The following is a 7,592-nucleotide window of genomic DNA, read 5'->3' as shown; positions in this document are numbered from 1 at the left end:
GTGTGGCATGGAGGCTGCACAGCTGCAGAAAGAAAAGCTTTGCAGAGAGTGGTGAAGGCTGCACAGAAATCTGTTGGAATCTGTCTTCCCACCATCACAGACATCTACACCTCCAGATGCAGGAAGAGGGCCACCTGCATCATGAAGGACCCCACCCACCCAGCACACACACTTTTTGCCCCACTCCCCTCAGGAAGGAGGTTAAGGAGCATTAAGTGTAGAACCACTAGACTGAGGAACAGCTTCTACCCTGAGGCTGTTAGACTCATGAATCTCTAACTAGAATAATCACTGTGAAAAACCATATCATGTTGCTGCTGATCTGTTTCATGTTGCTGCTGATCTGTTTCAATGTTGATGTGTTCATGCGTGCACATCTGCTCACAGACTCATGTTCATGTTTGTGCTGATGTTCAATGTTTTATGTTATGAGTGCTTAGTGTATATTTAGTTGATGTTTTTCTTAGTTCATATCTTAGATGTTATTACTGTTTTTCTTAGACATTTTATTGTTGGATGTAACTGGGACCCTGTGTACATAATTTCGCTCCACCACATGTACCACATGAGGTGCGAATGACAATAAAGAAACTCTGACTCTGACTTTGATGTTGAGCCACCAGATTTTGAGACTACTGAAGATGGGTCTTGAGCAAAGAGCTTCACTTGGCCTTATAAACAGAGACTGGTTGCCATGACAATAAAGGAAGCTAACACCCAGTTGAAGTTCTGATTCAAAGAAACCCATTTTGTTTGTATCAGTGTAGTGAACTAGACCTAAGGTCAGGATTTGACCCTAAGGCACCGTATGGGACAGAACTTGTCATTTCATTGATTTGCATCCAGAAATACAGGTTGACCCATCCTGCGACTTTCTTTCTTGAATTAATCAAGTAAAAGAAGACTACTTTCTATTATCATTACCATTTTACAAATGTTTGATAATCAAATTGTGTTAGTTCAAACAATGTTTAAATGTTGAAGTGAACTACTCATTTTTAAATCAACTGTGAAATAGTAATAACGATTTTTAATCCTCATTCAAAGAAGAAATCAGGTTAATGATGCATTGTCTGATTTTCTGTCTTCAATGAGCGAAGTTGTAAGTGTGTCGAAGTTCAAGTTTCGGTCAACTGAAAGTTTACTGAAAAGAAATGTCATGTTTAACTTTTACAGCAAGATACTGGAAGAGGTGACTCCACGAAGTCTGGTTCCTTCATAATATCTTTCTGTCTGTTCTTAAACAATCTTAATCTTTTCCTTGACTTTTCATAACATCTTACATCACAAAACACACCTCTGTTTTGGTCCATCGACCAATCAGAAACTCCCAAATGAACCGGAAGTAGAGCCCTTTAAATGTTGGCACTTCCTAGTTCAACCAGAGAGTTTGGAGTTCCAGAATGCAGAATGCTGGAATGCAGCATGCTCAATACAGCTGCCACTAAGCTGAACGAGAGGAGATTCTGGGAATTATGAAAGTCTGTTTTGGATGACCTCCACACGACTCCCGAGGTTTTTAGCTGCTCTTACGGAGACGCTGAAAAGGTGGCTCGAAGTGGGACTTCACGCCGGAACTGATATATCTTCAGAAAAGGTAAAAAGTCGATCTTCAATCGAAAGTGTACCGTTGGAATAAGCTGGTCCAAAGGAGCGTGCGGTTCTGGTTAAAACAGACAAATTCCCTCACACATCTCTCTGTAGATAAACTTCATCTTTCCATCTTTAAAATTCTTCTATCTGCTAAAATCATTACAGATAATTTTAGAAATGTCTGAAGCAAAGTTTTCAATCACCGCCGTGTGATTTGACGTCTGCTGTTCTGCTGATAGTGAGAAAACAATCGCCGCATTGTTTATCACTCCTGTAAAACTGATTAATAAGCTGTCGTTATTTTCAATTCTTGTCAATTAATTTAAATTTGTGATGTGTTAAACTTGATTCTGTTAATAAATGACCGCATTCATTTTGATGGGTCAAAGATAATTAACGTCTCACGTCCACATTTTATTAAATTCAATGCACGTTTTATACAGTCCAGAAAAATGAAAGAATCCGTTTAATTTATGAATATATCTCATGCATATGTTCATACTACAACTGGTGGCCCGTTACGTGTTCATAAACGGACTGTGTATGCGTGTAATAATTGATTTTACATGTTGACATGAAAAAAAAAGTGCAGATTTTGCTGTGAAACGCAGCTGAGCTGGATGCTTGGAGAAAATACAGCATGTGTGCAGCTGTGATGCTTTGAAGCTGATATTGTGAGTCATTGAGTCTTTATGAAAGCTGAAATTGTACATCTGTTGTGTGTAACTAAGCTGATGAGCTGTGGAAAACGTTTATTCTGTTTAAAAGGACGGAGGTTCTATTGCCGACCCGGTTTTGGTCCGGTTTCGGTTCTGAGAAATTCGAACGAGTTGTTTTAAATAGATGGAGAAACGTTTTAAGGACTGGGCAAAGTCTCAGTGAAGCTGTGAGAGCTGATTCGTTACATTTTTAACAGAAAATAGTGCATTTTGACAGTTTAAAAGACGAAAAGTTGACGGACTTGTTCAGGCTAAATGCTACAGATAGCTGAAATGGCGATCTGTGATTGGTTGAAAACGGCCGTGTGTAATGCTTTCATTGGCTGAGAGACGTGTCAGTCGTGACTAACTCTGACGTGTCAGGTCGTAAAGCCCACCCCCGTGCTGCTCTGTCATTGGTAGATTCAGTCACGTGACCCGGAAATGAAGCTCGTCTTCTTAGGGAATTAAAATCTGCTTTTTAAAGTTGGAAAACGCTTTAAAGTTGATTCTGATACGCTGCTCCGTGTCTTTGAAGCATAATCGCTGAAATTTTGCCACGTTTGAGTTTAAAATCCGTCATTAAATGATGTTTTTGAACAACACTAGTGATGCTAATTTTAAGCTAACAGCTAACGACCGGATGAGTGACGTGTCACGTCACTTTCTCCATGTCAGATGGTAAAGCTTGGTTGCACCGAAGCCCTTTGCTGTGCTTAAAATCACTAAATAAAGCTGCCACAAGTCCCCAAAAACTCATGTTAATGCAAAGAAGTCGTGCTTGTTGAAACAACGCCACGTTTAAGCTTTAAATCCGTTCAGAAATGTTGATTTTAACCAAGTTTAGCCGAAGCTAATTTTAAGCTAAGCGGCTAACAACAGGATGTCAACAGAACGTCGTCATAGACTCCTGCTGGTAGAAAGCTAAACACTGCCCCCTCCTGTGGAAACTTGATATCACAGTTTCACGTCATCTTTAGGTTTTTGAGTGAAATTAAACGTATTTATTTCTGTAAGACGAACTTTGAGTTAACAAACTTCCTCAAGCTGAATAATCACTGTTATCTTGCATTTAAAAAGTAATTAAGGTATTTATGCAGAAAGGCATTTACCAACACATTTTTATTCACTGGTAATTTCCTCTGATGGAGGTGCAAAATAAAAATTAGAAACTTTTTAAAAGATACAGTTCAGATATTCACAGAGTTGACAAAGTTTACTCATTTGCTGGAAAGATAATACACGTTTAATTGCTAAATCACTAAATAAGAGTAAACTTATCAGGAAAAAGAAACTTTTCTGTTTAAGTTACCACCTAAAAAACTACATCTTCCTATTTAATTTTAAATAGAAGATATTGGCAGGAGAACAGGAGTATAACAGTTTTCTGAAGAAAGACTGATTAATCCTGACACATCATCAATTTTTCTTTTTCTGTTCACCACCTGGTTCTATGAGTAACTGTTAAAGTAGCGAATTCTGAAATAGAACGGTTTAAAAAGTGTCTTTAAACTGATGTGCTGTGAGACTTTTTAGAAAAATTGCAGGTTTATAAAAATTCAGTGCTTTAGAGTAAGAAACACTGAGAAGCTTGGTAATCTAGTATCTGTTAAGAAATAAGCACATAAAAAGTAACACTGCATAGAAGCATTTACTTAAATATTCATGAATTGGGGTAAAGCCTACGAGACAGGTGCCTATTCCTCTGAATAAGTTGACTTATAACAGTACTTTTGTGTAAACCCAGAGCTAAAATAGTGTGAAACTCAATGACATTTGAATACATATATTTACTTGTAAAATATCTGAAGCTGGCAACTGTTTCACCAGATAAAGTGCTACACAGTGAAAAACATGACAGGTGTGTTAGAAAAAGATTTTGATCCTTATGAGATGAAGGGCTGTTTAGAGAATGCGTTAGCACTGCTGACAGCATCCTTACATCCATATGGCAAACAGGTGGAGAGCATGAACCCAAAAGAGTTAGTGGACAATCTGATGGAGGTTGCAGAGAGTGTGACCTCTACAGAAATTACAATGTCAAGCTATGAAAAGCTGGCTAAAATGGCAATGTTGCTGAAAGAATCTTACTTTGCATTAAGACGGGATCACGTCGTGACAGTGTCACAAGTTTCCCGCTGCGAAACTGAGATAGCTGTGCTTAAAAAATATCTGCACAAACGCAGAGTGGATAAAGAGGTATTTTTGGAAGAAGTTATGCGTTTACAAAGTGAATGTCAAACATCACAGGAACGTTTGAAAGCATGTGAGGAGAAACTAAGCGCAGCAACAAATAAAAGTTCTGACGTGGGGCGAGTTTGTCTGGAACTCAGAGAAGACCGTGGACAGAGTCCAGGTCACCCACAAGCACCTCAGAAAGATGTTGTTGCACCTCCACATTTGTGGAGAGAAAAACCTCCAAAAATCTATTACACACCTCTTGCTTTTAAGCCCATCCAACCACCCTCACCTAAAGTGGTAGGAACAGACCTGAACAGGTCTCCTCCACCAAACATGCAACAGTGTGCTGTGAATGTGTTCGAGGCATGTTCTCATGCTAAGACGCCCATAGAAGTGTTTCCTGGTATAAAGGTTAAACCCCACTCCCTAGAAATGGAAGGAAGGCGTGCGTCGCCACCTCCTCCTAAAACAGGCGAGAAAAAGCAGTATTTTCAAACTAACAAACCACGTAATGAAGGTGCACGCTGGGACAAAAAGGCTCCTCTTTCAGAGGATGAACGTGGTTATCGTAAATGGGGCATGCGTAGGACGCAAAGATATGGGATCCAAGAGGACCCATATTATCAGGGGAAATCCGAAGAGGAACCCCCAAAAGACGTAACTAACCCTCCCCCACCTCGGACGAAACGTCCCGAGGCGATAAAATCACAAAGGTCCCAGGAACAAGGCCCTACACCTCTGAGCTCGGAAGAGACTGAGAAACTACAAAGGTTTTTAGAAACTTTGAAAAACGCTGAAATGGGAAACCAACCTGAAGCACAAGGTAGTGAGGTGATCGCTACTAACTCTGAAGGCGCGAATGACAACATTACAGATGTCAGTGGAACACACCAAGACATTGCTGTCGTTGCCTCCAACAACCCCTCATTGGACGAAGGGGGGATAAACTCACACACAAACGATGATGAGTCATCGCAAACTGAAAACTCAGAACCTGATTTTCATGATTTTGAACTAGGCATTCCAGTTCTGGGAGGACTCCCAGATAACCTGGTACCGAGTCAAGAAGCTGGGCCAGTATGTTTCACGAAACCATCACAGGCCATAGCTCTTTTCTCAACCAATGACATCGACCAAGGACCTCAAACCTATGGTGTCTTACCCATAGACAGGTCCGACGACTCAGAAAAGGATTAGTTGGAGCTCCCCAAGGAGCAAGAACCCTCATCAGTCTCATCACAGATTGAACAGGTGGTCGCCCAAGCCGACACTCTGACATCTGATGAAGAAAGAGACAAAATTCGCCAAGTTCTTTTAAAATATGAAAAGTCATTTTCACCTGACCCAGACATCCTCCAACTTCAGAAGTTGGATGATCCTGCAATTAAATCGATGATACTGTATCTGACTGACCCAGACAAATACACTCCATCGAAAGGTGAACTGGATTCCAATCCAGACCTAAAAGTCCTCTTTCAGCTGCGCAAACAGTTAAAACTACTCAAGGACAGCCTAACTTTATCTCATGGAGCGACGTCCTCACCCGTGTTCGCGGTCTCCCATGACCGAAGGGGGGTGACGCCAGTTAGGATAATGCTACCAGACACGATAACGTGAGCAAATCTGACATTCAGAGTGAGTGACGCACCGAAACGTCGTTTTCTAGTTGCTTAATCACTGCTTTTGTCAATGTTGAAACGTTTTTTTACTGGTTGCTTAGTCACTGTTTTTGTCGATGTTGAGACATCGTTTAATTGGTTTTTGGTATTGTTTCTGAACACCCCAAGCAAGAATGAATTTTGTTGTGTAGTTAAGTTAGAGACTAAGAGGCCTTTAACCATGCCAACATGCAGTTCATTCGTTAAATTGCAATCTTTGCGGAGTCAATATAGATTAATGCTACTTTAAGTACCATAATCTACATTGATCTCACAACGCGTAAGCCGAACCTACTCGAACAATTCTATTCGGGGGGATAGCTAATTCTTTTTGATAAGTCTTGCCATAGACTTCCAAAAACATTTATGGGGAAACCAAACACCCAATCTCAAGTCGTTCGTCTAAAAGACAACAGACAATTGAACCAAACTATATTTTACCATGTAAAGCTAACTTAAACCAAGTTAGAAATGGAAAAATAGTTTGGAACCCTTTTCTATAGGTATAAACCCCTGTAGTTACCCTTTTTCAGCATGTTCCACCCCTTAACTGGTAGTTGTAGCTGTTCCCAACCATAATAGCTTACACACCAGGTGCATATAGTTTAAGGCCTTATGTAAAATCCCCTTCATAAGCCCACCTTAAACCACATAATTGCATGACACATTTGAACCAGAACGGCACAGGCTGGACGTCGACCAGAGACGACCTTCGCTGGAGGCGACCTGCAATCCTGACGTTGGTCTCCACTCTTCATCCAGTGGCCGCAATCCAAGGGTACCCCTCTGTATGCTGATTAATCAACACTTCCAATTGTTGTGGATTTACCGTTGTGGATTATATGACTTTTTCCAGTGGATTACAGACTCTGTTTCCAAGGGGTTAAAGCATTGCTACAATGGAATTACCAACAACATTATGGAATTATCATCAACACAATGGAATTACCAAGAACATTGTGGAATTACCTTGACTTTGTTTTCCTTGCTGGATTACTTTTGACTTTTGTTTTCCTTGCTGGATTACTTTTGACTTTGGTCTTCCTTGCTGGATTACATCAAGCTCAAGGACACTTGAAGGTGTAAGTTCACGGTTGGAATTCATCCCCATGGACAGGCGATGATTTCCAAAGGGGGGACTGTAGTGAACTTGACCTGATGTCAAATCAATGACCTTAGGATCATATGGTCAGAAACTGTCATTTCATTGATCTGCATCCAGAAATACAGTTTGACCCATCCTGAGACTTTCTTTCTTGAATTAATCAAGTGGAAAAGACAATTCTCTATGATCATTACTATTTTACAAATGTTTGATAATCAAATTGTGTTAGTTCAGACAATGTTTACATGTTGAAGTGAACTACTCATTTTTATTTACTTAAACAGTAGTAATGATTTTTATTCCTCATTCAAAGAAGAAATCAGGGTAATATGCATTTCTTGATTTTTCTGTCTTCAA

The sequence above is a fragment of the Nematolebias whitei genome, chromosome 15, assembly GCF_014905685.2.
Source record: "Nematolebias whitei isolate Nwh7 chromosome 15, NemWhi1, whole genome shotgun sequence".
In the NCBI taxonomy this organism is placed as follows: domain Eukaryota; kingdom Metazoa; phylum Chordata; class Actinopteri; order Cyprinodontiformes; family Rivulidae; genus Nematolebias; species Nematolebias whitei.
The sequence above is the reverse complement of the archived record's forward strand: the minus strand, read 5'-3'. Positions refer to the sequence as shown.